This window comes from Schistocerca serialis, unplaced genomic scaffold (genome assembly GCF_023864345.2).
Source record: "Schistocerca serialis cubense isolate TAMUIC-IGC-003099 unplaced genomic scaffold, iqSchSeri2.2 HiC_scaffold_1257, whole genome shotgun sequence".
NCBI classification, from domain to species: domain Eukaryota; kingdom Metazoa; phylum Arthropoda; class Insecta; order Orthoptera; family Acrididae; genus Schistocerca; species Schistocerca serialis.
Window position 1 is genome coordinate 222,149 of NW_026047466.1, and position 24,912 is coordinate 247,060.

A 24,912-nucleotide genomic window follows, 5' to 3' on the forward strand; every position below is an offset into this window, starting at 1 on the left:
GCCCGCTACAAAAGACGTATTCTTTACATTCAATTTCAGCATACACGTCGCGAGTGCCATATGACAGGGCCTGTCTCTCGATGTCGATTTGTATTTGGTGTGTCTTAAGTGTCGGTCTGCAGTAGGCCGCTGTTGGCCGAGCGACGTGCAGTCGCCTTACATGAAGCCCCATGGGCAACGCCAGTGCCACTGTGGACAACAGCGCACTGTAGCCAGAGAGAGGAGCCGAAAGGCGCATTTCGCAGTCGAGCCACGCTATCCCACAAGCTGTGCACTAGGTCAGGATTGTGCAGACCGCAAACTTTTGGTGGGCCGACGCTCGTCGTCGATCGTAAGGGCGAAACATTCAAGAGATTTGGAAAACGGCAATGTGGACACCCCCAGCAGCAGCTGTGTGCCAAATCCGATATCTGGTCGAGGGCTGCAAGATTCAGTATGACGAAGTAACAATTTGGGGATAGCTCACAAACGCTAAGATGCCGCCTTCTTAGCTCAGTGGTAGAGCACTGGTCTCGTAAACCAGGGGTCGTGAGTTCGAACCTCACAGAAGGCATTCATTTCTTAAACCTTCCTGCAAGGAGCGGAGCTATCTCGAGCAGCATCTAACACATGGCAGTACACTGAATGAAAGGGATGTTCTACAACCTATGACAAGTATTCTACTGGCCTCAGAGGTTTTCTGAATGCATAGGCAGAACATTGGTTTGTATGCATTTTGTAGTATAATGTCATGCTTGGCGATGTCATTCGTTTACGAGCCTCGCTACAGTGTGCATGCACGTTATCCATGTGAAGAGGCGTAAGCAAATGCTACCATTCTGCGAGATTGCTGCAGAAGGTATACGAATTGCGTTGATATACAGAGCACAAGGGAGCCAAAGTGAAGGCCTCCGTGGCGCAATCGGCTAGCGCGTTCGGCTGTTAACCGAAAGGTTGGTGGTTCGAGCCCACCCGGGGGCGAAATCGTTCTAACCGGCACCGAGGTGAGGACGTACGTCAACTTTGTTAGAGATACACAGCTAGTGTGACAATTTGGCTGCGTTTGAGTGATGCCACAGAGCCTTATACACATTCAGCCAAGTGACACTGTAGGTAAAAACATGGCCCTACACAGACGTTCTGCTGTTTTCCTTTTTATTCGTCATGTGTGACACTGCAGTAGAGGGACGCCCGCTACAAAAGACGTATTCTTTACATTCAATTTCAGCATACACGTCGCGAGTGCCATATGACAGGGCCTGTCTCTCGATGTCGATTTGTATTTGGTGTGTCTTAAGTGTCGGTCTGCAGTAGGCCGCTGTTGGCCGAGCGACGTGCAGTCGCCTTACATGAAGCCCCATGGGCAACGCCAGTGCCACTGTGGACAACAGCGCACTGTAGCCAGAGACAGGAGCCGAAAGGCGCATTTCGCAGTCGAGCCACGCTATCCCACAAGCTGTGCACTAGGTCAGGATTGTGCAGACCGCAAACTTTTGGTGGGCCGACGCTCGTCGTCGATCGTAAGGGCGAAACATTCAAGAGATTTGGAAAACGGCAATGTGGACACCCCCAGCAGCAGCTGTGTGCCAAATCCGATATCTGGTCGAGGGCTGCAAGATTCAGTATGATGAAGTAACAATTTGGGGATAGCTCACAAACGCTAAGATGCCGCCTTCTTAGCTCAGTGGTAGAGCACTGGTCTCGTAAACCAGGGGTCGTGAGTTCGAACCTCACAGAAGGCATTCATTTCTTAAACCTTCCTGCAAGGAGCGGAGCTATCTCGAGCAGCATTTAACACATGGCAGTACACTGAATGAAAGGGATGTTCTACAACCTATGACAAGTATTCTACTGGCCTCAGAGGTTTTCTGAATGCATAGGCAGAACATTGGTTTGTATGCATTTTGTAGTATAATGTCATGCTTGGCGATGTCATTCGTTTACGAGCCTCGCTACAGTGTGCATGCACGTTATCCATGTGAAGAGGCGTAAGCAAATGCTACCATTCTGCGAGATTGCTGCAGAAGGTATACGAATTGCTTTGATATACAGAGCACAAGGGAGCCAAAGTCAAGGCCTCCGTGGCGCAATCGGCTAGCGCGTTCGGCTGTTAACCGAAAGGTTGGTGGTTCGAGCCCACCCGGGGGCGAAATCGTTCTAACCGGCACCGAGGTGAGGACGTACGTCAACTTTGTTAGAGATACACAGCTAGTGTGACAATTTGGCTGCGTTTGAGTGATGCCACAGAGCCTTATACACATTCAGCCAAGTGACACTGTGGGTAAAAACATGGCCCTACACAGACGTTCTGCTGTTTTCCTTTTTATTCGTCATGTGTGACACTGCAGTAGAGGGACGCCCGCTACAAAAGACGTATTCTTTACATTCAATTTCAGCATATACGTCGCGAGTGCCATATGACAGGGCCTGTCTCTCGATGTCGATTTGTATTTGGTGTGTCTTAAGTGTCGGTCTGCAGTAGGCCGCTGTTGGCCGAGCGACGTGCAGTCGCCTTACATGAAGCCCCATGGGCAACGCCAGTGCCACTGTGGACAACAGCGCACTGTAGCCAGAGAGAGGAGCCGAAAGGCGCATTTCGCAGTCGAGCCACGCTATCCCACAAGCTGTGCACTAGGTCAGGATTGTGCAGACCGCAAACTTTTGGTGGGCCGACGCTCGTCGTCGATCGTAAGGGCGAAACATTCAAGAGATTTGGAAAACGGCAATGTGGACACCCCCAGCAGCAGCTGTGTGCCAAATCCGATATCTGGTCGAGGGCTGCAAGATTCAGTATGATGAAGTAACAATTTGGGGATAGCTCACAAACGCTAAGATGCCGCCTTCTTAGCTCAGTGGTAGAGCACTGGTCTCGTAAACCAGGGGTCGTGAGTTCGAACCTCACAGAAGGCATTCATTTCTTAAACCTTCCTGCAAGGAGCGGAGCTATCTCGAGCAGCATCTAACACATGGCAGTACACTGAATGAAAGGGATGTTCTACAACCTATGACAAGTATTCTACTGGCCTCAGAGGTTTTCTGAATGCATAGGCAGAACATTGGTTTGTATGCATTTTGTAGTATAATGTCATGCTTGGCGATGTCATTCGTTTACGAGCCTCGCTACAGTGTGCATGCACGTTATCCATGTGAAGAGGCGTAAGCAAATGCTACCATTCTGCGAGATTGCTGCAGAAGGTATACGAATTGCGTTGATATACAGAGCACAAGGGAGCCAAAGTCAAGGCCTCCGTGGCGCAATCGGCTAGCGCGTTCGGCTGTTAACCGAAAGGTTGGTGGTTCGAGCCCACCCGGGGGCGAAATCGTTTTAACCGGCACCGAGGTGAGGACGTACGTCAACTTTGTTAGAGATACACAGCTAGTGTGACAATTTGGCTGCGTTTGAGTGATGCCACAGAGCCTTCTACACATTCAGCCAAGTGACACTGTGGGTAAAAACATGGCCCTACACAGACGTTCTGCTGTTTTCCTTTTTATTCGTCATGTGTGACACTGCAGTAGAGGGACGCCCGCTACAAAAGACGTATTCTTTACATTCAATTTCAGCATATACGTCGCGAGTGCCATATGACAGGGCCTGTCTCTCGATGTCGATTTGTATTTGGTGTGTCTTAAGTGTCGGTCTGCAGTAGGCCGCTGTTGGCCGAGCGACGTGCAGTCGCCTTACATGAAGCCCCATGGGCAACGCCAGTGCCACTGTGGACAACAGCGCACTTTTGCCAGAGAGAGGAACCGAAAGGCGCATTTCGCAGTCGAGCCACGCTATCCCACAAGCTGTGCACTAGGTCAGGATTGTGCAGACCGCAAACTTTTGGTGGGCCGACGCTCGTCGTCGATCGTAAGGGCGAAACATTCAAGAGATTTGGAAAACGGCAATGTGGACACCCCCAGCAGCAGCTGTGTGCCAAATCCGATATCTGGTCGAGGGCTGCAAGATTCAGTATGATGAAGTAACAATTTGGGGATAGCTCACAAACGCTAAGATGCCGCCTTCTTAGCTCAGTGGTAGAGCACTGGTCTCGTAAACCAGGGGTCGTGAGTTCGAACCTCACAGAAGGCATTCATTTCTTAAACCTTCCTGCAAGGAGCGGAGCTATCTCGAGCAGCATCTAACACATGGCAGTACTCTGAATGAAAGGGATGTTCTACAACCTATGACAAGTATTCTACTGGCCTCAGAGGTTTTCTGAATGCATAGGCAGAACATTGGTTTGTATGCATTTTGTAGTATAATGTCATGCTTGGCGATGTCATTCGTTTACGAGCCTCGCTACAGTGTGCATGCACGTTATCCATGTGAAGAGGCGTAAGCAAATGCTACCATTCTGCGAGATTGCTGCAGAAGGTATACGAATTGCGTTGATATACAGAGCACAAGGGAGCCAAAGTCAAGGCCTCCGTGGCGCAATCGGCTAGCGCGTTCGGCTGTTAACCGAAAGGTTGGTGGTTCGAGCCCACCCGGGGGCGAAATCGTTCTAACCGGCACCGAGGTGAGGACGTACGTCAACTCTGTTAGAGATACACAGCTAGTGTGACAATTTGGCTGCGTTTGAGTGATGCCACAGAGCCTTATACACATTCAGCCAAGTGACACTGTGGGTAAAAACATGGCCCTACACAGACGTTCTGCTGTTTTCCTTTTTATTCGTCATGTGTGACACTGCAGTAGAGGGACGCCCGCTACAAAAGACGTATTCTTTACATTCAATTTCAGCATATACGTCGCGAGTGCCATATGACAGGGCCTGTCTCTCGATGTCGATTTGTATTTGGTGTGTCTTAAGTGTCGGTCTGCAGTAGGCCGCTGTTGGCCGAGCGACGTGCAGTCGCCTTACATGAAGCCCCATGGGCAACGCCAGTGCCACTGTGGACAACAGCGCACTTTTGCCAGAGAGAGGAACCGAAAGGCGCATTTCGCAGTCGAGCCACGCTATCCCACAAGCTGTGCACTAGGTCAGGATTGTGCAGACCGCAAACTTTTGGTGGGCCGACGCTCGTCGTCGATCGTAAGGGCGAAACATTCAAGAGATTTGGAAAACGGCAATGTGGACACCCCCAGCAGCAGCTGTGTGCCAAATCCGATATCTGGTCGAGGGCTGCAAGATTCAGTATGATGAAGTAACAATTTGGGGATAGCTCACAAACGCTAAGATGCCGCCTTCTTAGCTCAGTGGTAGAGCACTGGTCTCGTAAACCAGGGGTCGTGAGTTCGAACCTCACAGAAGGCATTCATTTCTTAAACCTTCCTGCAAGGAGCGGAGCTATCTCGAGCAGCATCTAACACATGGCAGTACTCTGAATGAAAGGGATGTTCTACAACCTATGACAAGTATTCTACTGGCCTCAGAGGTTTTCTGAATGCATAGGCAGAACATTGGTTTGTATGCATTTTGTAGTATAATGTCATGCTTGGCGATGTCATTCGTTTACGAGCCTCGCTACAGTGTGCATGCACGTTATCCATGTGAAGAGGCGTAAGCAAATGCTACCATTCTGCGAGATTGCTGCAGAAGGTATACGAATTGCGTTGATATACAGAGCACAAGGGAGCCAAAGTCAAGGCCTCCGTGGCGCAATCGGCTAGCGCGTTCGGCTGTTAACCGAAAGGTTGGTGGTTCGAGCCCACCCGGGGGCGAAATCGTTCTAACCGGCACCGAGGTGAGGACGTACGTCAACTTTGTTAGAGATACACAGCTAGTGTGACAATTTGGCTGCGTTTGAGTGATGCCACAGAGCCTTATACACATTCAGCCAAGTGACACTGTGGGTAAAAACATGGCCCTACACAGACGTTCTGCTGTTTTCCTTTTTATTCGTCATGTGTGACACTGCAGTAGAGGGACGCCCGCTACAAAAGACGTATTCTTTACATTCAATTTCAGCATATACGTCGCGAGTGCCATATGACAGGGCCTGTCTCTCGATGTCGATTTGTATTTGGTGTGTCTTAAGTGTCGGTCTGCAGTAGGCCGCTGTTGGCCGAGCGACGTGCAGTCGCCTTACATGAAGCCCCATGGGCAACGCCAGTGCCACTGTGGACAACAGCGCACTTTTGCCAGAGAGAGGAACCGAAAGGCGCATTTCGCAGTCGAGCTACGCTATCCCACAAGCTGTGCACTAGGTCAGGATTGTGCAGACCGCAAACTTTTGGTGGGCCGACGCTCGTCGTCGATCGTAAGGGCGAAACATTCAAGAGATTTGGAAAACGGCAATGTGGACACCCCCAGCAGCAGCTGTGTGCCAAATCCGATATCTGGTCGAGGGCTGCAAGATTCAGTATGATGAAGTAACAATTTGGGGATAGCTCACAAACGCTAAGATGCCGCCTTCTTAGCTCAGTGGTAGAGCACTGGTCTCGTAAACCAGGGGTCGTGAGTTCGAACCTCACAGAAGGCATTCATTTCTTAAACCTTCCTGCAAGGAGCGGAGCTATCTCGAGCAGCATCTAACACATGGCAGTACTCTGAATGAAAGGGATGTTCTACAACCTATGACAAGTATTCTACTGGCCTCAGAGGTTTTCTGAATGCATAGGCAGAACATTGGTTTGTATGCATTTTGTAGTATAATGTCATGCTTGGCGATGTCATTCGTTTACGAGCCTCGCTACAGTGTGCATGCACGTTATCCATGTGAAGAGGCGTAAGCAAATGCTACCATTCTGCGAGATTGCTGCAGAAGGTATACGAATTGCGTTGATATACAGAGCACAAGGGAGCCAAAGTCAAGGCCTCCGTGGCGCAATCGGCTAGCGCGTTCGGCTGTTAACCGAAAGGTTGGTGGTTCGAGCCCACCCGGGGGCGAAATCGTTCTAACCGGCACCGAGGTGAGGACGTACGTCAACTTTGTTAGAGATACACAGCTAGTGTGACAATTTGGCTGCGTTTGAGTGATGCCACAGAGCCTTATACACATTCAGCCAAGTGACACTGTGGGTAAAAACATGGCCCTACACAGACGTTCTGCTGTTTTCCTTTTTATTCGTCATGTGTGACACTGCAGTAGAGGGACGCCCGCTACAAAAGACGTATTCTTTACATTCAATTTCAGCATATACGTCGCGAGTGCCATATGACAGGGCCTGTCTCTCGATGTCGATTTGTATTTGGTGTGTCTTAAGTGTCGGTCTGCAGTAGGCCGCTGTTGGCCGAGCGACGTGCAGTCGCCTTACATGAAGCCCCATGGGCAACGCCAGTGCCACTGTGGACAACAGCGCACTTTTGCCAGAGAGAGGAACCGAAAGGCGCATTTCGCAGTCGAGCCACGCTATCCCACAAGCTGTGCACTAGGTCAGGATTGTGCAGACCGCAAACTTTTGGTGGGCCGACGCTCGTCGTCGATCGTAAGGGCGAAACATTCAAGAGATTTGGAAAACGGCAATGTGGACACCCCCAGCAGCAGCTGTGTGCCAAATCCGATATCTGGTCGAGGGCTGCAAGATTCAGTATGATGAAGTAACAATTTGGGGATAGCTCACAAACGCTAAGATGCCGCCTTCTTAGCTCAGTGGTAGAGCACTGGTCTCGTAAACCAGGGGTCGTGAGTTCGAACCTCACAGAAGGCATTCATTTCTTAAACCTTCCTGCAAGGAGCGGAGCTATCTCGAGCAGCATCTAACACATGGCAGTACTCTGAATGAAAGGGATGTTCTACAACCTATGACAAGTATTCTACTGGCCTCAGAGGTTTTCTGAATGCATAGGCAGAACATTGGTTTGTATGCATTTTGTAGTATAATGTCATGCTTGGCGATGTCATTCGTTTACGAGCCTCGCTACAGTGTGCATGCACGTTATCCATGTGAAGAGGCGTAAGCAAATGCTACCATTCTGCGAGATTGCTGCAGAAGGTATACGAATTGCGTTGATATACAGAGCACAAGGGAGCCAAAGTCAAGGCCTCCGTGGCGCAATCGGCTAGCGCGTTCGGCTGTTAACCGAAAGGTTGGTGGTTCGAGCCCACCCGGGGGCGAAATCGTTCTAACCGGCACCGAGGTGAGGACGTACGTCAACTTTGTTAGAGATACACAGCTAGTGTGACAATTTGGCTGCGTTTGAGTGATGCCACAGAGCCTTCTACACATTCAGCCAAGTGACACTGTGGGTAAAAACATGGCCCTACACAGACGTTCTGCTGTTTTCCTTTTTATTCGTCATGTGTGACACTGCAGTAGAGGGACGCCCGCTACAAAAGACGTATTCTTTACATTCAATTTCAGCATATACGTCGCGAGTGCCATATGACAGGGCCTGTCTCTCGATGTCGATTTGTATTTGGTGTGTCTTAAGTGTCGGTCTGCAGTAGGCCGCTGTTGGCCGAGCGACGTGCAGTCGCCTTACATGAAGCCCCATGGGCAACGCCAGTGCCACTGTGGACAACAGCGCACTTTTGCCAGAGAGAGGAACCGAAAGGCGCATTTCGCAGTCGAGCCACGCTATCCCACAAGCTGTGCACTAGGTCAGGATTGTGCAGACCGCAAACTTTTGGTGGGCCGACGCTCGTCGTCGATCGTAAGGGCGAAACATTCAAGAGATTTGGAAAACGGCAATGTGGACACCCCCAGCAGCAGCTGTGTGCCAAATCCGATATCTGGTCGAGGGCTGCAAGATTCAGTATGATGAAGTAACAATTTGGGGATAGCTCACAAACGCTAAGATGCCGCCTTCTTAGCTCAGTGGTAGAGCACTGGTCTCGTAAACCAGGGGTCGTGAGTTCGAACCTCACAGAAGGCATTCATTTCTTAAACCTTCCTGCAAGGAGCGGAGCTATCTCGAGCAGCATCTAACACATGGCAGTACTCTGAATGAAAGGGATGTTCTACAACCTATGACAAGTATTCTACTGGCCTCAGAGGTTTTCTGAATGCATAGGCAGAACATTGGTTTGTATGCATTTTGTAGTATAATGTCATGCTTGGCGATGTCATTCGTTTACGAGCCTCGCTACAGTGTGCATGCACGTTATCCATGTGAAGAGGCGTAAGCAAATGCTACCATTCTGCGAGATTGCTGCAGAAGGTATACGAATTGCGTTGATATACAGAGCACAAGGGAGCCAAAGTCAAGGCCTCCGTGGCGCAATCGGCTAGCGCGTTCGGCTGTTAACCGAAAGGTTGGTGGTTCGAGCCCACCCGGGGGCGAAATCGTTCTAACCGGCACCGAGGTGAGGACGTACGTCAACTTTGTTAGAGATACACAGCTAGTGTGACAATTTGGCTGCGTTTGAGTGATGCCACAGAGCCTTATACACATTCAGCCAAGTGACACTGTGGGTAAAAACATGGCCCTACACAGACGTTCTGCTGTTTTCCTTTTTATTCGTCATGTGTGACACTGCAGTAGAGGGACGCCCGCTACAAAAGACGTATTCTTTACATTCAATTTCAGCATATACGTCGCGAGTGCCATATGACAGGGCCTGTCTCTCGATGTCGATTTGTATTTGGTGTGTCTTAAGTGTCGGTCTGCAGTAGGCCGCTGTTGGCCGAGCGACGTGCAGTCGCCTTACATGAAGCCCCATGGGCAACGCCAGTGCCACTGTGGACAACAGCGCACTTTTGCCAGAGAGAGGAACCGAAAGGCGCATTTCGCAGTCGAGCCACGCTATCCCACAAGCTGTGCACTAGGTCAGGATTGTGCAGACCGCAAACTTTTGGTGGGCCGACGCTCGTCGTCGATCGTAAGGGCGAAACATTCAAGAGATTTGGAAAACGGCAATGTGGACACCCCCAGCAGCAGCTGTGTGCCAAATCCGATATCTGGTCGAGGGCTGCAAGATTCAGTATGATGAAGTAACAATTTGGGGATAGCTCACAAACGCTAAGATGCCGCCTTCTTAGCTCAGTGGTAGAGCACTGGTCTCGTAAACCAGGGGTCGTGAGTTCGAACCTCACAGAAGGCATTCATTTCTTAAACCTTCCTGCAAGGAGCGGAGCTATCTCGAGCAGCATCTAACACATGGCAGTACTCTGAATGAAAGGGATGTTCTACAACCTATGACAAGTATTCTACTGGCCTCAGAGGTTTTCTGAATGCATAGGCAGAACATTGGTTTGTATGCATTTTGTAGTATAATGTCATGCTTGGCGATGTCATTCGTTTACGAGCCTCGCTACAGTGTGCATGCACGTTATCCATGTGAAGAGGCGTAAGCAAATGCTACCATTCTGCGAGATTGCTGCAGAAGGTATACGAATTGCGTTGATATACAGAGCACAAGGGAGCCAAAGTCAAGGCCTCCGTGGCGCAATCGGCTAGCGCGTTCGGCTGTTAACCGAAAGGTTGGTGGTTCGAGCCCACCCGGGGGCGAAATCGTTCTAACCGGCACCGAGGTGAGGACGTACGTCAACTTTGTTAGAGATACACAGCTAGTGTGACAATTTGGCTGCGTTTGAGTGATGCCACAGAGCCTTATACACATTCAGCCAAGTGACACTGTGGGTAAAAACATGGCCCTACACAGACGTTCTGCTGTTTTCCTTTTTATTCGTCATGTGTGACACTGCAGTAGAGGGACGCCCGCTACAAAAGACGTATTCTTTACATTCAATTTCAGCATATACGTCGCGAGTGCCATATGACAGGGCCTGTCTCTCGATGTCGATTTGTATTTGGTGTGTCTTAAGTGTCGGTCTGCAGTAGGCCGCTGTTGGCCGAGCGACGTGCAGTCGCCTTACATGAAGCCCCATGGGCAACGCCAGTGCCACTGTGGACAACAGCGCACTTTTGCCAGAGAGAGGAACCGAAAGGCGCATTTCGCAGTCGAGCCACGCTATCCCACAAGCTGTGCACTAGGTCAGGATTGTGCAGACCGCAAACTTTTGGTGGGCCGACGCTCGTCGTCGATCGTAAGGGCGAAACATTCAAGAGATTTGGAAAACGGCAATGTGGACACCCCCAGCAGCAGCTGTGTGCCAAATCCGATATCTGGTCGAGGGCTGCAAGATTCAGTATGATGAAGTAACAATTTGGGGATAGCTCACAAACGCTAAGATGCCGCCTTCTTAGCTCAGTGGTAGAGCACTGGTCTCGTAAACCAGGGGTCGTGAGTTCGAACCTCACAGAAGGCATTCATTTCTTAAACCTTCCTGCAAGGAGCGGAGCTATCTCGAGCAGCATCTAACACATGGCAGTACTCTGAATGAAAGGGATGTTCTACAACCTATGACAAGTATTCTACTGGCCTCAGAGGTTTTCTGAATGCATAGGCAGAACATTGGTTTGTATGCATTTTGTAGTATAATGTCATGCTTGGCGATGTCATTCGTTTACGAGCCTCGCTACAGTGTGCATGCACGTTATCCATGTGAAGAGGCGTAAGCAAATGCTACCATTCTGCGAGATTGCTGCAGAAGGTATACGAATTGCGTTGATATACAGAGCACAAGGGAGCCAAAGTCAAGGCCTCCGTGGCGCAATCGGCTAGCGCGTTCGGCTGTTAAGCGAAAGGTTGGTGGTTCGAGCCCACCCGGGGGCGAAATCGTTCTAACCGGCACCGAGGTGAGGACGTACGTCAACTTTGTTAGAGATACACAGCTAGTGTGACAATTTGGCTGCGTTTGAGTGATGCCACAGAGCCTTATACACATTCAGCCAAGTGACACTGTGGGTAAAAACATGGCCCTACACAGACGTTCTGCTGTTTTCCTTTTTATTCGTCATGTGTGACACTGCAGTAGAGGGACGCCCGCTACAAAAGACGTATTCTTTACATTCAATTTCAGCATATACGTCGCGAGTGCCATATGACAGGGCCTGTCTCTCGATGTCGATTTGTATTTGGTGTGTCTTAAGTGTCGGTCTGCAGTAGGCCGCTGTTGGCCGAGCGACGTGCAGTCGCCTTACATGAAGCCCCATGGGCAACGCCAGTGCCACTGTGGACAACAGCGCACTTTTGCCAGAGAGAGGAACCGAAAGGCGCATTTCGCAGTCGAGCCACGCTATCCCACAAGCTGTGCACTAGGTCAGGATTGTGCAGACCGCAAACTTTTGGTGGGCCGACGCTCGTCGTCGATCGTAAGGGCGAAACATTCAAGAGATTTGGAAAACGGCAATGTGGACACCCCCAGCAGCAGCTGTGTGCCAAATCCGATATCTGGTCGAGGGCTGCAAGATTCAGTATGATGAAGTAACAATTTGGGGATAGCTCACAAACGCTAAGATGCCGCCTTCTTAGCTCAGTGGTAGAGCACTGGTCTCGTAAACCAGGGGTCGTGAGTTCGAACCTCACAGAAGGCATTCATTTCTTAAACCTTCCTGCAAGGAGCGGAGCTATCTCGAGCAGCATCTAACACATGGCAGTACTCTGAATGAAAGGGATGTTCTACAACCTATGACAAGTATTCTACTGGCCTCAGAGGTTTTCTGAATGCATAGGCAGAACATTGGTTTGTATGCATTTTGTAGTATAATGTCATGCTTGGCGATGTCATTCGTTTACGAGCCTCGCTACAGTGTGCATGCACGTTATCCATGTGAAGAGGCGTAAGCAAATGCTACCATTCTGCGAGATTGCTGCAGAAGGTATACGAATTGCGTTGATATACAGAGCACAAGGGAGCCAAAGTCAAGGCCTCCGTGGCGCAATCGGCTAGCGCGTTCGGCTGTTAACCGAAAGGTTGGTGGTTCGAGCCCACCCGGGGGCGAAATCGTTCTAACCGGCACCGAGGTGAGGACGTACGTCAACTTTGTTAGAGATACACAGCTAGTGTGACAATTTGGCTGCGTTTGAGTGATGCCACAGAGCCTTATACACATTCAGCCAAGTGACACTGTGGGTAAAAACATGGCCCTACACAGACGTTCTGCTGTTTTCCTTTTTATTCGTCATGTGTGACACTGCAGTAGAGGGACGCCCGCTACAAAAGACGTATTCTTTACATTCAATTTCAGCATATACGTCGCGAGTGCCATATGACAGGGCCTGTCTCTCGATGTCGATTTGTATTTGGTGTGTCTTAAGTGTCGGTCTGCAGTAGGCCGCTGTTGGCCGAGCGACGTGCAGTCGCCTTACATGAAGCCCCATGGGCAACGCCAGTGCCACTGTGGACAACAGCGCACTTTTGCCAGAGAGAGGAACCGAAAGGCGCATTTCGCAGTCGAGCCACGCTATCCCACAAGCTGTGCACTAGGTCAGGATTGTGCAGACCGCAAACTTTTGGTGGGCCGACGCTCGTCGTCGATCGTAAGGGCGAAACATTCAAGAGATTTGGAAAACGGCAATGTGGACACCCCCAGCAGCAGCTGTGTGCCAAATCCGATATCTGGTCGAGGGCTGCAAGATTCAGTATGATGAAGTAACAATTTGGGGATAGCTCACAAACGCTAAGATGCCGCCTTCTTAGCTCAGTGGTAGAGCACTGGTCTCGTAAACCAGGGGTCGTGAGTTCGAACCTCACAGAAGGCATTCATTTCTTAAACCTTCCTGCAAGGAGCGGAGCTATCTCGAGCAGCATCTAACACATGGCAGTACTCTGAATGAAAGGGATGTTCTACAACCTATGACAAGTATTCTACTGGCCTCAGAGGTTTTCTGAATGCATAGGCAGAACATTGGTTTGTATGCATTTTGTAGTATAATGTCATGCTTGGCGATGTCATTCGTTTACGAGCCTCGCTACAGTGTGCATGCACGTTATCCATGTGAAGAGGCGTAAGCAAATGCTACCATTCTGCGAGATTGCTGCAGAAGGTATACGAATTGCGTTGATATACAGAGCACAAGGGAGCCAAAGTCAAGGCCTCCGTGGCGCAATCGGCTAGCGCGTTCGGCTGTTAACCGAAAGGTTGGTGGTTCGAGCCCACCCGGGGGCGAAATCGTTCTAACCGGCACCGAGGTGAGGACGTACGTCAACTTTGTTAGAGATACACAGCTAGTGTGACAATTTGGCTGCGTTTGAGTGATGCCACAGAGCCTTATACACATTCAGCCAAGTGACACTGTGGGTAAAAACATGGCCCTACACAGACGTTCTGCTGTTTTCCTTTTTATTCGTCATGTGTGACACTGCAGTAGAGGGACGCCCGCTACAAAAGACGTATTCTTTACATTCAATTTCAGCATATACGTCGCGAGTGCCATATGACAGGGCCTGTCTCTCGATGTCGATTTGTATTTGGTGTGTCTTAAGTGTCGGTCTGCAGTAGGCCGCTGTTGGCCGAGCGACGTGCAGTCGCCTTACATGAAGCCCCATGGGCAACGCCAGTGCCACTGTGGACAACAGCGGACTTTTGCCAGAGAGAGGAACCGAAAGGCGCATTTCGCAGTCGAGCCACGCTATCCCACAAGCTGTGCACTAAGTCAGGATTGTGCAGACCGCAAACTTTTGGTGGGCCGACGCTCGTCGTCGATCGTAAGGGCGAAACATTCAAGAGATTTGGAAAACGGCAATGTGGACACCCCCAGCAGCAGCTGTGTGCCAAATCCGATATCTGGTCGAGGGCTGCAAGATTCAGTATGATGAAGTAACAATTTGGGGATAGCTCACAAACGCTAAGATGCCGCCTTCTTAGCTCAGTGGTAGAGCACTGGTCTCGTAAACCAGGGGTCGTGAGTTCGAACCTCACAGAAGGCATTCATTTCTTAAACCTTCCTGCAAGGAGCGGAGCTATCTCGAGCAGCATCTAACACATGGCAGTACTCTGAATGAAAGGGATGTTCTACAACCTATGACAAGTATTCTACTGGCCTCAGAGGTTTTCTGAATGCATAGGCAGAACATTGGTTTGTATGCATTTTGTAGTATAATGTCATGCTTGGCGATGTCATTCGTTTACGAGCCTCGCTACAGTGTGCATGCACGTTATCCATGTGAAGAGGCGTAAGCAAATGCTACCATTCTGCGAGATTGCTGCAGAAGGTATACGAATTGCGTTGATATACAGAGCACAAGGGAGCCAAAGTCAAGGCCTCCGTGGCGCAATCGGCTAGCGCGTTCGGCTGTTAACCGAAAGGTTGGTGGTTCGAGCCCACCCGGGGGCGAAATCGTTCTAACCGGCACCGAGGTGAGGACGTACGTCAACTTTGTTAGAGATACACAGCTAGTGTGACAATTTGGCTGCGTTTGAGTGATGCCACAGAGCCTTATACACATTCAGCCAAGTGACACTGTGGGTAAAAACATGGCCCTACACAGACGTTCTGCTGTTTTCCTTTTTATTCGTCATGTGTGACACTGCAGTAGAGGGACGCCCGCTACAAAAGACGTATTCTTTACATTCAATTTCAGCATATACGTCGCGAGTGCCATATGACAGGGCCTGTCTCTCGATGTCGATTTGTATTTGGTGTGTCTTAAGTGTCGGTCTGCAGTAGGCCGCTGTTGGCCGAGCGACGTGCAGTCGCCTTACATGAAGCCCCATGGGCAACGCCAGTGCCACTGTGGACAACAGCGCACTTTTGCCAGAGAGAGGAACCGAAAGGCGCATTTCGCAGTCGAGCCACGCTATCCCACAAGCTGTGCACTAAGTCAGGATTGTGCAGACCGCAAACTTTTGGTGGGCCGACGCTCGTCGTCGATCGTAAGGGCGAAACATTCAAGAGATTTGGAAAACGGCAATGTGGACACCCCCAGCAGCAGCTGTGTGCCAAATCCGATATCTGGTCGAGGGCTGCAAGATTCAGTATGATGAAGTAACAATTTGGGGATAGCTCACAAACGCTAAGATGCCGCCTTCTTAGCTCAGTGGTAGAGCACTGGTCTCGTAAACCAGGGGTCGTGAGTTCGAACCTCACAGAAGGCATTCATTTCTTAAACCTTCCTGCAAGGAGCGGAGCTATCTCGAGCAGCATCTAACACATGGCAGTACACTGAATGAAAGGGATGTTCTACAACCTATGACAAGTATTCTACTGGCCTCAGAGGTTTTCTGAATGCATAGGCAGAACATTGGTTTGTATGCATTTTGTAGTATAATGTCATGCTTGGCGATGTCATTCGTTTACGAGCCTCGCTACAGTGTGCATGCACGTTATCCATGTGAAGAGGCGTAAGCAAATGCTACCATTCTGCGAGATTGCTGCAGAAGGTATACGAATTGCGTTGATATACAGAGCACAAGGGAGCCAAAGTCAAGGCCTCCGTGGCGCAATCGGCTAGCGCGTTCGGCTGTTAACCGAAAGGTTGGTGGTTCGAGCCCACCCGGGGGCGAAATCGTTCTAACCGGCACCGAGGTGAGGACGTACGTCAACTTTGTTAGAGATACACAGCTAGTGTGACAATTTGGCTGCGTTTGAGTGATGCCACAGAGCCTTATACACATTCAGCCAAGTGACACTGTGGGTAAAAACATGGCCCTACACAGACGTTCTGCTGTTTTCCTTTTTATTCGTCATGTGTGACACTGCAGTAGAGGGACGCCCGCTACAAAAGACGTATTCTTTACATTCAATTTCAGCATATACGTCGCGAGTGCCATATGACAGGGCCTGTCTCTCGATGTCGATTTGTATTTGGTGTGTCTTAAGTGTCGGTCTGCAGTAGGCCGCTGTTGGCCGAGCGACGTGCAGTCGCCTTACATGAAGCCCCATGGGCAACGCCAGTGCCACTGTGGACAACAGCGCACTTTTGCCAGAGAGAGGAACCGAAAGGCGCATTTCGCAGTCGAGCCACGCTATCCCACAAGCTGTGCACTAAGTCAGGATTGTGCAGACCGCAAACTTTTGGTGGGCCGACGCTCGTCGTCGATCGTAAGGGCGAAACATTCAAGAGATTTGGAAAACGGCAATGTGGACACCCCCAGCAGCAGCTGTGTGCCAAATCCGATATCTGGTCGAGGGCTGCAAGATTCAGTATGATGAAGTAACAATTTGGGGATAGCTCACAAACGCTAAGATGCCGCCTTCTTAGCTCAGTGGTAGAGCACTGGTCTCGTAAACCAGGGGTCGTGAGTTCGAACCTCACAGAAGGCATTCATTTCTTAAACCTTCCTGCAAGGAGCGGAGCTATCTCGAGCAGCATCTAACACATGGCAGTACACTGAATGAAAGGGATGTTCTACAACCTATGACAAGTATTCTACTGGCCTCAGAGGTTTTCTGAATGCATAGGCAGAACATTGGTTTGTATGCATTTTGTAGTATAATGTCATGCTTGGCGATGTCATTCGTTTACGAGCCTCGCTACAGTGTGCATGCACGTTATCCATGTGAAGAGGCGTAAGCAAATGCTACCATTCTGCGAGATTGCTGCAGAAGGTATACGAATTGCGTTGATATACAGAGCACAAGGGAGCCAAAGTCAAGGCCTCCGTGGCGCAATCGGCTAGCGCGTTCGGCTGTTAACCGAAAGGTTGGTGGTTCGAGCCCACCCGGGGGCGAAATCGTTCTAACCGGCACCGAGGTGAGGACGTACGTCAACTTTGTTAGAGATACACAGCTAGTGTGACAATTTGGCTGCGTTTGAGTGATGCCACAGAGCCTTATACACATTCAGCCAAGTGACACTGTGGGTAAAAACATGGCCCTACACAGACGTTCTGCTGTTTTCCTTTTTATTCGTCATGTGTGACACTGCAGTAGAGGGACGCCCGCTACAAAAGACGTATTCTTTACATTCAATTTCAGCATATACGTCGCGAGTGCCATATGACAGGGCCTGTCTCTCGATGTCGATTTGTATTTGGTGTGTCTTAAGTGTCGGTCTGCAGTAGGCCGCTGTTGGCCGAGCGACGTGCAGTCGCCTTACATGAAGCCCCATGGGCAACGCCAGTGCCACTGTGGACAACAGCGCACTTTTGCCAGAGAGAGGAACCGAAAGGCGCATTTCGCAGTCGAGCCACGCTATCCCACAAGCTGTGCACTAGGTCAGGATTGTGCAGACCGCAAACTTTTGGTGGGCCGACGCTCGTCGTCGATCGTAAGGGCGAAACATTCAAGAGATTTGGAAAACGGCAATGTGGACACCCCCAGCAGCAGCTGTGTGCCAAATCCGATATCTGGTCGAGGGCTGCAAGATTCAGTATGATGAAGTAACAATTTGGGGATAGCTCACAAACGCTAAGATGCCGCCTTCTTAGCTCAGTGGTAGAGCACTGGTCTCGTAAACCAGGGGTCGTGAGTTCGAACCTCACAGAAGGCATTCATTTCTTAAACCTTCCTGCAAGGAGCGGAGCTATCTCGAGCAGCATCTAACACATGGCAGTACTCTGAATGAAAGGGATGTTCTACAACCTATGACAAGTATTCTACTGGCCTCAGAGGTTTTCTGAATGCATAGGCAGAACATTGGTTTGTATGCATTTTGTAGTATAATGTCATGCTTGGCGATGTCATTCGTTTACGAGCCTCGCTACAGTGTGCATGCACGTTATCCATGTGAAGAGGCGTAAGCAAATGCTACCATTCTGCGAGATTGCTGCAGAAGGTATACGAATTGCGTTGATATACAGAGCACAAGGGAGCCAAAGTCAAGGCCTCCGTGGCGCAATCGGCTAGCGCGTTCGGCTGTTAACCGAAAGGTTGGTGGTTCGAGCCCACCCGGGGGCGAAATCGTTCTAACCGGCACCGAGGTGAGGACGTACGTCAACTTTGTTAGAGATACACAGCTAGTGTGACAATTTGGCTGCGTTTGAGTGATGCCACAGAGCCTTATACACATTCAGCCAAGTGACACTGTGGGTAAAAACATGGCCCTACACAGACGTTCTGCTGTTTTCCTTTTTATTCGTCATGTGTGACACTGCAGTAGAGGGACGCCCGCTACAAAAGACGTATTCTTTACATTCAATTTCAGCATATACGTCGCGAGTGCCATATGACAGGGCCTGTCTCTCGATGTCGATTTGTATTTGGTGTGTCTTAAGTGTCGGTCTGCAGTAGGCCGCTGTTGGCCGAGCGACGTGCAGTCGCCTTACATGAAGCCCCATGGGCAACGCCAGTGCCACTGTGGACAACAGCGCACTTTTGCCAGAGAGAGGAACCGAAAGGCGCATTTCGCAGTCGAGCCACGCTATCCCACAAGCTGTGCACTAGGTCAGGATTGTGCAGACCGCAAACTTTTGGTGGGCCGACGCTCGTCGTCGATCGTAAGGGCGAAACATTCAAGAGATTTGGAAAACGGCAATGTGGACACCCCCAGCAGCAGCTGTGTGCCAAATCCGATATCTGGTCGAGGGCTGCAAGATTCAGTATGATGAAGTAACAATTTGGGGATAGCTCACAAACGCTAAGATGCCGCCTTCTTAGCTCAGTGGTAGAGCACTGGTCTCGTAAACCAGGGGTCGTGAGTTCGAACCTCACAGAAGGCATTCATTTCTTAAACCTTCCTGCAAGGAGCGGAGCTATCTCGAGCAGCATCTAACACATGGCAGTACTCTGAATGAAAGGGATGTTCTACAACCTATGACAAGTATTCTACTGGCCTCAGAGGTTTTCTGAATGCATAGGCAGAACATTGGTTTGTATGCATTTTGTAGTATAATGTCATGCTTGGCGATGTCATTCGTTTACGAGCCTCGCTACAGTGTGCATGCACGTTATCCATGTGAAGAGGCGTAAGCAAATGCTACCATTCTGCGAGATTGCTGCAGAAGGTATACGAATTGCGTTGATATACAGAGCACAAGGGAGCCAAAGTCAAGGCCTCCGTGGCGCAATCGGCTAGCGCGTTCGGCTGTTAACCGAAAGGTTGGTGGTTCGAGCCCACCCGGGGGCGAAATCGTTCTAACCGGCACCGAGGTGAGGACGTACGTCAACTTTGTTAGAGATACACAGCTAGTGTGACAATTTGGCTGCGTTTGAGTGATGCCACAGAGCCTTATACACATTCAGCCAAGTGACACTGTGGGTAAAAACATGGCCCTACACAGACGTTCTGCTGTTTTCCTTTTTATTCGTCATGTGTGACACTGCAGTAGAGGGACGCCCGCTACAAAAGACGTATTCTTTACATTCAATTTCAGCATATACGTCGCGAGTGCCATATGACAGGGCCTGTCTCTCGATGTCGATTTGTATTTGGTGTGTCTTAAGTGTCGGTCTGCAGTAGGCCGCTGTTGGCCGAGCGACGTGCAGTCGCCTTACATGAAGCCCCATGGGCAACGCCAGTGCCACTGTGGACAACAGCGGACTTTTGCCAGAGAGAGGAACCGAAAGGCGCATTTCGCAGTCGAGCCACGCTATCCCACAAGCTGTGCACTAAGTCAGGATTGTGCAGACCGCAAACTTTTGGTGGGCCGACGCTCGTCGTCGATCGTAAGGGCGAAACATTCAAGAGATTTGGAAAACGGCAATGTGGACACCCCCAGCAGCAGCTGTGTGCCAAATCCGATATCTGGTCGAGGGCTGCAAGATTCAGTATGATGAAGTAACAATTTGGGGATAGCTCACAAACGCTAAGATGCCGCCTTCTTAGCTCAGTGGTAGAGCACTGGTCTCGTAAACCAGGGGTCGTGAGTTCGAACCTCACAGAAGGCATTCATTTCTTAAACCTTCCTGCAAGGAGCGGAGCTATCTCGAGCAGCATCTAACACATGGCAGTACTCTGAATGAAAGGGATGTTCTACAACCTATGACAAGTATTCTACTGGCCTCAGAGGTTTTCTGAATGCATAGGCAGAACATTGGTTTGTATGCATTTTGTAGTATAATGTCATGCTTGGCGATGTCATTCGTTTACGAGCCTCGCTACAGTGTGCATGCACGTTATCCATGTGAAGAGGCGTAAGCAAATGCTACCATTCTGCGAGATTGCTGCAGAAGGTATACGAATTGCGTTGATATACAGAGCACAAGGGAGCCAAAGTCAAGGCCTCCGTGGCGCAATCGGCTAGCGCGTTCGGCTGTTAACCGAAAGGTTGGTGGTTCGAGCCCACCCGGGGGCGAAATCGTTCTAACCGGCACCGAGGTGAGGACGTACGTCAACTTTGTTAGAGATACACAGCTAGTGTGACAATTTGGCTGCGTTTGAGTGATGCCACAGAGCCTTATACACATTCAGCCAAGTGACACTGTGGGTAAAAACATGGCCCTACACAGACGTTCTGCTGTTTTCCTTTTTATTCGTCATGTGTGACACTGCAGTAGAGGGACGCCCGCTACAAAAGACGTATTCTTTACATTCAATTTCAGCATATACGTCGCGAGTGCCATATGACAGGGCCTGTCTCTCGATGTCGATTTGTATTTGGTGTGTCTTAAGTGTCGGTCTGCAGTAGGCCGCTGTTGGCCGAGCGACGTGCAGTCGCCTTACATGAAGCCCCATGGGCAACGCCAGTGCCACTGTGGACAACAGCGCACTTTTGCCAGAGAGAGGAACCGAAAGGCGCATTTCGCAGTCGAGCCACGCTATCCCACAAGCTGTGCACTAAGTCAGGATTGTGCAGACCGCAAACTTTTGGTGGGCCGACGCTCGTCGTCGATCGTAAGGGCGAAACATTCAAGAGATTTGGAAAACGGCAATGTGGACACCCCCAGCAGCAGCTGTGTGCCAAATCCGATATCTGGTCGAGGGCTGCAAGATTCAGTATGATGAAGTAACAATTTGGGGATAGCTCACAAACGCTAAGATGCCGCCTTCTTAGCTCAGTGGTAGAGCACTGGTCTCGTAAACCAGGGGTCGTGAGTTCGAACCTCACAGAAGGCATTCATTTCTTAAACCTTCCTGCAAGGAGCGGAGCTATCTCGAGCAGCATCTAACACATGGCAGTACACTGAATGAAAGGGATGTTCTACAACCTATGACAAGTATTCTACTGGCCTCAGAGGTTTTCTGAATGCATAGGCAGAACATTGGTTTGTATGCATTTTGTAGTATAATGTCATGCTTGGCGATGTCATTCGTTTACGAGCCTCGCTACAGTGTGCATGCACGTTATCCATGTGAAGAGGCGTAAGCAAATGCTACCATTCTGCGAGATTGCTGCAGAAGGTATACGAATTGCGTTGATATACAGAGCACAAGGGAGCCAAAGTCAAGGCCTCCGTGGCGCAATCGGCTAGCGCGTTCGGCTGTTAACCGAAAGGTTGGTGGTTCGAGCCCACCCGGGGGCGAAATCGTTCTAACCGGCACCGAGGTGAGGACGTACGTCAACTTTGTTAGAGATACACAGCTAGTGTGACAATTTGGCTGCGTTTGAGTGATGCCACAGAGCCTTATACACATTCAGCCAAGTGACACTGTGGGTAAAAACATGGCCCTACACAGACGTTCTGCTGTTTTCCTTTTTATTCGTCATGTGTGACACTGCAGTAGAGGGACGCCCGCTACAAAAGACGTATTCTTTACATTCAATTTCAGCATATACGTCGCGAGTGCCATATGACAGGGCCTGTCTCTCGATGTCGATTTGTATTTGGTGTGTCTTAAGTGTCGGTCTGCAGTAGGCCGCTGTTGGCCGAGCGACGTGCAGTCGCCTTACATGAAGCCCCATGGGCAACGCCAGTGCCACTGTGGACAACAGCGCACTTTTGCCAGAGAGAGGAACCGAAAGGCGCATTTCGCAGTCGAGCCACGCTATCCCACAAGCTGTGCACTAAGTCAGGATTGTGCAGACCGCAAACTTTTGGTGGGCCGACGCTCGTCGTCGATCGTAAGGGCGAAACATTCAAGAGATTTGGAAAACGGCAATGTGGACACCCCCAGCAGCAGCTGTGTGCCAAATCCGATATCTGGTCGAGGGCTGCAAGATTCAGTATGATGAAGTAACAATTTGGGGATAGCTCACAAACGCTAAGATGCCGCCTTCTTAGCTCAGTGGTAGAGCACTGGTCTCGTAAACCAGGGGTCGTGAGTTCGAACCTCACAGAAGGCATTCATTTCTTAAACCTTCCTGCAAGGAGCGGAGCTATCTCGAGCAGCATCTAACACATGGCAGTACACTGAATGAAAGGGATGTTCTACAACCTATGACAAGTATTCTACTGGCCTCAGAGGTTTTCTGAATGCATAGGCAGAACATTGGTTTGTATGCATTTTGTAGTATAATGTCATGCTTGGCGATGTCATTCGTTTACGAGCCTCGCTACAGTGTGCATGCACGTTATCCATGTGAAGAGGCGTAAGCAAATGCTACCATTCTGCGAGATTGCTGCAGAAGGTATACGAATTGCGTTGATATACAGAGCACAAGGGAGCCAAAGTCAAGGCCTCCGTGGCGCAATCGGCTAGCGCGTTCGGCTGTTAACCGAAAGGTTGGTGGTTCGAGCCCACCCGGGGGCGAAATCGTTCTAACCGGCACCGAGGTGAGGACGTACGTCAACTTTGTTAGAGATACACAGCTAGTGTGACAATTTGGCTGCGTTTGAGTGATGCCACAGAGCCTTATACACATTCAGCCAAGTGACACTGTGGGTAAAAACATGGCCCTACACAGACGTTCTGCTGTTTTCCTTTTTATTCGTCATGTGTGACACTGCAGTAGAGGGACGCCCGCTACAAAAGACGTATTCTTTACATTCAATTTCAGCATATACGTCGCGAGTGCCATATGACAGGGCCTGTCTCTCGATGTCGATTTGTATTTGGTGTGTCTTAAGTGTCGGTCTGCAGTAGGCCGCTGTTGGCCGAGCGACGTGCAGTCGCCTTACATGAAGCCCCATGGGCAACGCCAGTGCCACTGTGGACAACAGCGCACTTTTGCCAGAGAGAGGAACCGAAAGGCGCATTTCGCAGTCGAGCCACGCTATCCCACAAGCTGTGCACTAGGTCAGGATTGTGCAGACCGCAAACTTTTGGTGGGCCGACGCTCGTCGTCGATCGTAAGGGCGAAACATTCAAGAGATTTGGAAAACGGCAATGTGGACACCCCCAGCAGCAGCTGTGTGCCAAATCCGATATCTGGTCGAGGGCTGCAAGATTCAGTATGATGAAGTAACAATTTGGGGATAGCTCACAAACGCTAAGATGCCGCCTTCTTAGCTCAGTGGTAGAGCACTGGTCTCGTAAACCAGGGGTCGTGAGTTCGAACCTCACAGAAGGCATTCATTTCTTAAACCTTCCTGCAAGGAGCGGAGCTATCTCGAGCAGCATCTAACACATGGCAGTACACTGAATGAAAGGGATGTTCTACAACCTATGACAAGTATTCTACTGGCCTCAGAGGTTTTCTGAATGCATAGGCAGAACATTGGTTTGTATGCATTTTGTAGTATAATGTCATGCTTGGCGATGTCATTCGTTTACGAGCCTCGCTACAGTGTGCATGCACGTTATCCATGTGAAGAGGCGTAAGCAAATGCTACCATTCTGCGAGATTGCTGCAGAAGGTATACGAATTGCGTTGATATACAGAGCACAAGGGAGCCAAAGTCAAGGCCTCCGTGGCGCAATCGGCTAGCGCGTTCGGCTGTTAACCGAAAGGTTGGTGGTTCGAGCCCACCCGGTAGGCGAAATCGTTCTAACCGGCACCGAGGTGAGGACGTACGTCAACTTTGTTAGAGATACACAGCTAGTGTGACAATTTGGCTGCGTTTGAGTGATGCCACAGAGCCTTATACACATTCAGCCAAGTGACACTGTGGGTAAAAACATGGCCCTACACAGACGTTCTGCTGTTTTCCTTTTTATTCGTCATGTGTGACACTGCAGTAGAGGGACGCCCGCTACAAAAGACGTATTCTTTACATTCAATTTCAGCATATACGTCGCGAGTGCCATATGACAGGGCCTGTCTCTCGATGTCGATTTGTATTTGGTGTGTCTTAAGTGTCGGTCTGCAGTAGGCCGCTGTTGGCCGAGCGACGTGCAGTCGCCTTACATGAAGCCCCATGGGCAACGCCAGTGCCACTGTGGACAACAGCGCACTTTTGCCAGAGAGAGGAACCGAAAGGCGCATTTCGCAGTCGAGCCACGCTATCCCACAAGCTGTGCACTAGGTCAGGATTGTGCAGACCGCAAACTTTTGGTGGGCCGACGCTCGTCGTCGATCGTAAGGGCGAAACATTCAAGAGATTTGGAAAACGGCAATGTGGACACCCCCA

At 50.1% G+C, this 24,912-nt stretch overlaps 42 non-coding genes across 42 annotated transcripts; all 42 read left to right on the forward strand.

Annotated features, from left to right (window-relative positions):
* Positions 1-481: 481 nt before the first annotated feature.
* Positions 482-553, forward strand: Trnat-cgu (transfer RNA threonine (anticodon CGU)). Its single transcript has one exon. It is a non-coding gene; the product is annotated as a tRNA-Thr (tRNA).
* Positions 554-886: 333 nt separating this feature from the next.
* Trnan-guu (transfer RNA asparagine (anticodon GUU)) lies at positions 887-960 on the forward strand. The gene has a single exon. It is a non-coding gene; the product is annotated as a tRNA-Asn (tRNA).
* Positions 961-1,649: 689 nt separating this feature from the next.
* On the forward strand, positions 1,650-1,721 carry Trnat-cgu (transfer RNA threonine (anticodon CGU)). Its single transcript has one exon. It is a non-coding gene; the product is annotated as a tRNA-Thr (tRNA).
* A 333-nt stretch (positions 1,722-2,054) lies between these two features.
* Trnan-guu (transfer RNA asparagine (anticodon GUU)) lies at positions 2,055-2,128 on the forward strand. The gene has a single exon. It is a non-coding gene; the product is annotated as a tRNA-Asn (tRNA).
* A 689-nt stretch (positions 2,129-2,817) lies between these two features.
* On the forward strand, positions 2,818-2,889 carry Trnat-cgu (transfer RNA threonine (anticodon CGU)). Its single transcript has one exon. It is a non-coding gene; the product is annotated as a tRNA-Thr (tRNA).
* A 333-nt stretch (positions 2,890-3,222) lies between these two features.
* Trnan-guu (transfer RNA asparagine (anticodon GUU)) lies at positions 3,223-3,296 on the forward strand. Its single transcript has one exon. It is a non-coding gene; the product is annotated as a tRNA-Asn (tRNA).
* A 689-nt stretch (positions 3,297-3,985) lies between these two features.
* Trnat-cgu (transfer RNA threonine (anticodon CGU)) lies at positions 3,986-4,057 on the forward strand. Its single transcript has one exon. It is a non-coding gene; the product is annotated as a tRNA-Thr (tRNA).
* Positions 4,058-4,390: 333 nt separating this feature from the next.
* Positions 4,391-4,464, forward strand: Trnan-guu (transfer RNA asparagine (anticodon GUU)). The gene has a single exon. It is a non-coding gene; the product is annotated as a tRNA-Asn (tRNA).
* A 689-nt stretch (positions 4,465-5,153) lies between these two features.
* Positions 5,154-5,225, forward strand: Trnat-cgu (transfer RNA threonine (anticodon CGU)). Its single transcript has one exon. It is a non-coding gene; the product is annotated as a tRNA-Thr (tRNA).
* A 333-nt stretch (positions 5,226-5,558) lies between these two features.
* On the forward strand, positions 5,559-5,632 carry Trnan-guu (transfer RNA asparagine (anticodon GUU)). Its single transcript has one exon. It is a non-coding gene; the product is annotated as a tRNA-Asn (tRNA).
* A 689-nt stretch (positions 5,633-6,321) lies between these two features.
* Positions 6,322-6,393, forward strand: Trnat-cgu (transfer RNA threonine (anticodon CGU)). Its single transcript has one exon. It is a non-coding gene; the product is annotated as a tRNA-Thr (tRNA).
* Positions 6,394-6,726: 333 nt separating this feature from the next.
* On the forward strand, positions 6,727-6,800 carry Trnan-guu (transfer RNA asparagine (anticodon GUU)). Its single transcript has one exon. It is a non-coding gene; the product is annotated as a tRNA-Asn (tRNA).
* Positions 6,801-7,489: 689 nt separating this feature from the next.
* Positions 7,490-7,561, forward strand: Trnat-cgu (transfer RNA threonine (anticodon CGU)). Its single transcript has one exon. It is a non-coding gene; the product is annotated as a tRNA-Thr (tRNA).
* Positions 7,562-7,894: 333 nt separating this feature from the next.
* Positions 7,895-7,968, forward strand: Trnan-guu (transfer RNA asparagine (anticodon GUU)). Its single transcript has one exon. It is a non-coding gene; the product is annotated as a tRNA-Asn (tRNA).
* Positions 7,969-8,657: 689 nt separating this feature from the next.
* Positions 8,658-8,729, forward strand: Trnat-cgu (transfer RNA threonine (anticodon CGU)). Its single transcript has one exon. It is a non-coding gene; the product is annotated as a tRNA-Thr (tRNA).
* A 333-nt stretch (positions 8,730-9,062) lies between these two features.
* On the forward strand, positions 9,063-9,136 carry Trnan-guu (transfer RNA asparagine (anticodon GUU)). The gene has a single exon. It is a non-coding gene; the product is annotated as a tRNA-Asn (tRNA).
* A 689-nt stretch (positions 9,137-9,825) lies between these two features.
* On the forward strand, positions 9,826-9,897 carry Trnat-cgu (transfer RNA threonine (anticodon CGU)). Its single transcript has one exon. It is a non-coding gene; the product is annotated as a tRNA-Thr (tRNA).
* A 333-nt stretch (positions 9,898-10,230) lies between these two features.
* On the forward strand, positions 10,231-10,304 carry Trnan-guu (transfer RNA asparagine (anticodon GUU)). Its single transcript has one exon. It is a non-coding gene; the product is annotated as a tRNA-Asn (tRNA).
* Positions 10,305-10,993: 689 nt separating this feature from the next.
* Trnat-cgu (transfer RNA threonine (anticodon CGU)) lies at positions 10,994-11,065 on the forward strand. Its single transcript has one exon. It is a non-coding gene; the product is annotated as a tRNA-Thr (tRNA).
* A 333-nt stretch (positions 11,066-11,398) lies between these two features.
* Positions 11,399-11,472, forward strand: Trnan-guu (transfer RNA asparagine (anticodon GUU)). Its single transcript has one exon. It is a non-coding gene; the product is annotated as a tRNA-Asn (tRNA).
* A 689-nt stretch (positions 11,473-12,161) lies between these two features.
* On the forward strand, positions 12,162-12,233 carry Trnat-cgu (transfer RNA threonine (anticodon CGU)). Its single transcript has one exon. It is a non-coding gene; the product is annotated as a tRNA-Thr (tRNA).
* A 333-nt stretch (positions 12,234-12,566) lies between these two features.
* On the forward strand, positions 12,567-12,640 carry Trnan-guu (transfer RNA asparagine (anticodon GUU)). The gene has a single exon. It is a non-coding gene; the product is annotated as a tRNA-Asn (tRNA).
* A 689-nt stretch (positions 12,641-13,329) lies between these two features.
* On the forward strand, positions 13,330-13,401 carry Trnat-cgu (transfer RNA threonine (anticodon CGU)). The gene has a single exon. It is a non-coding gene; the product is annotated as a tRNA-Thr (tRNA).
* A 333-nt stretch (positions 13,402-13,734) lies between these two features.
* Trnan-guu (transfer RNA asparagine (anticodon GUU)) lies at positions 13,735-13,808 on the forward strand. Its single transcript has one exon. It is a non-coding gene; the product is annotated as a tRNA-Asn (tRNA).
* A 689-nt stretch (positions 13,809-14,497) lies between these two features.
* On the forward strand, positions 14,498-14,569 carry Trnat-cgu (transfer RNA threonine (anticodon CGU)). Its single transcript has one exon. It is a non-coding gene; the product is annotated as a tRNA-Thr (tRNA).
* Positions 14,570-14,902: 333 nt separating this feature from the next.
* Trnan-guu (transfer RNA asparagine (anticodon GUU)) lies at positions 14,903-14,976 on the forward strand. The gene has a single exon. It is a non-coding gene; the product is annotated as a tRNA-Asn (tRNA).
* Positions 14,977-15,665: 689 nt separating this feature from the next.
* Positions 15,666-15,737, forward strand: Trnat-cgu (transfer RNA threonine (anticodon CGU)). Its single transcript has one exon. It is a non-coding gene; the product is annotated as a tRNA-Thr (tRNA).
* A 333-nt stretch (positions 15,738-16,070) lies between these two features.
* On the forward strand, positions 16,071-16,144 carry Trnan-guu (transfer RNA asparagine (anticodon GUU)). Its single transcript has one exon. It is a non-coding gene; the product is annotated as a tRNA-Asn (tRNA).
* A 689-nt stretch (positions 16,145-16,833) lies between these two features.
* Trnat-cgu (transfer RNA threonine (anticodon CGU)) lies at positions 16,834-16,905 on the forward strand. Its single transcript has one exon. It is a non-coding gene; the product is annotated as a tRNA-Thr (tRNA).
* Positions 16,906-17,238: 333 nt separating this feature from the next.
* Trnan-guu (transfer RNA asparagine (anticodon GUU)) lies at positions 17,239-17,312 on the forward strand. Its single transcript has one exon. It is a non-coding gene; the product is annotated as a tRNA-Asn (tRNA).
* A 689-nt stretch (positions 17,313-18,001) lies between these two features.
* On the forward strand, positions 18,002-18,073 carry Trnat-cgu (transfer RNA threonine (anticodon CGU)). Its single transcript has one exon. It is a non-coding gene; the product is annotated as a tRNA-Thr (tRNA).
* A 333-nt stretch (positions 18,074-18,406) lies between these two features.
* Positions 18,407-18,480, forward strand: Trnan-guu (transfer RNA asparagine (anticodon GUU)). The gene has a single exon. It is a non-coding gene; the product is annotated as a tRNA-Asn (tRNA).
* Positions 18,481-19,169: 689 nt separating this feature from the next.
* Positions 19,170-19,241, forward strand: Trnat-cgu (transfer RNA threonine (anticodon CGU)). The gene has a single exon. It is a non-coding gene; the product is annotated as a tRNA-Thr (tRNA).
* A 333-nt stretch (positions 19,242-19,574) lies between these two features.
* On the forward strand, positions 19,575-19,648 carry Trnan-guu (transfer RNA asparagine (anticodon GUU)). Its single transcript has one exon. It is a non-coding gene; the product is annotated as a tRNA-Asn (tRNA).
* Positions 19,649-20,337: 689 nt separating this feature from the next.
* Trnat-cgu (transfer RNA threonine (anticodon CGU)) lies at positions 20,338-20,409 on the forward strand. The gene has a single exon. It is a non-coding gene; the product is annotated as a tRNA-Thr (tRNA).
* Positions 20,410-20,742: 333 nt separating this feature from the next.
* Trnan-guu (transfer RNA asparagine (anticodon GUU)) lies at positions 20,743-20,816 on the forward strand. Its single transcript has one exon. It is a non-coding gene; the product is annotated as a tRNA-Asn (tRNA).
* Positions 20,817-21,505: 689 nt separating this feature from the next.
* On the forward strand, positions 21,506-21,577 carry Trnat-cgu (transfer RNA threonine (anticodon CGU)). The gene has a single exon. It is a non-coding gene; the product is annotated as a tRNA-Thr (tRNA).
* Positions 21,578-21,910: 333 nt separating this feature from the next.
* Trnan-guu (transfer RNA asparagine (anticodon GUU)) lies at positions 21,911-21,984 on the forward strand. The gene has a single exon. It is a non-coding gene; the product is annotated as a tRNA-Asn (tRNA).
* A 689-nt stretch (positions 21,985-22,673) lies between these two features.
* Trnat-cgu (transfer RNA threonine (anticodon CGU)) lies at positions 22,674-22,745 on the forward strand. Its single transcript has one exon. It is a non-coding gene; the product is annotated as a tRNA-Thr (tRNA).
* A 333-nt stretch (positions 22,746-23,078) lies between these two features.
* On the forward strand, positions 23,079-23,152 carry Trnan-guu (transfer RNA asparagine (anticodon GUU)). The gene has a single exon. It is a non-coding gene; the product is annotated as a tRNA-Asn (tRNA).
* Positions 23,153-23,841: 689 nt separating this feature from the next.
* On the forward strand, positions 23,842-23,913 carry Trnat-cgu (transfer RNA threonine (anticodon CGU)). The gene has a single exon. It is a non-coding gene; the product is annotated as a tRNA-Thr (tRNA).
* Positions 23,914-24,246: 333 nt separating this feature from the next.
* Trnan-guu (transfer RNA asparagine (anticodon GUU)) lies at positions 24,247-24,321 on the forward strand. The gene has a single exon. It is a non-coding gene; the product is annotated as a tRNA-Asn (tRNA).
* Positions 24,322-24,912: the final 591 nt, after the last annotated feature.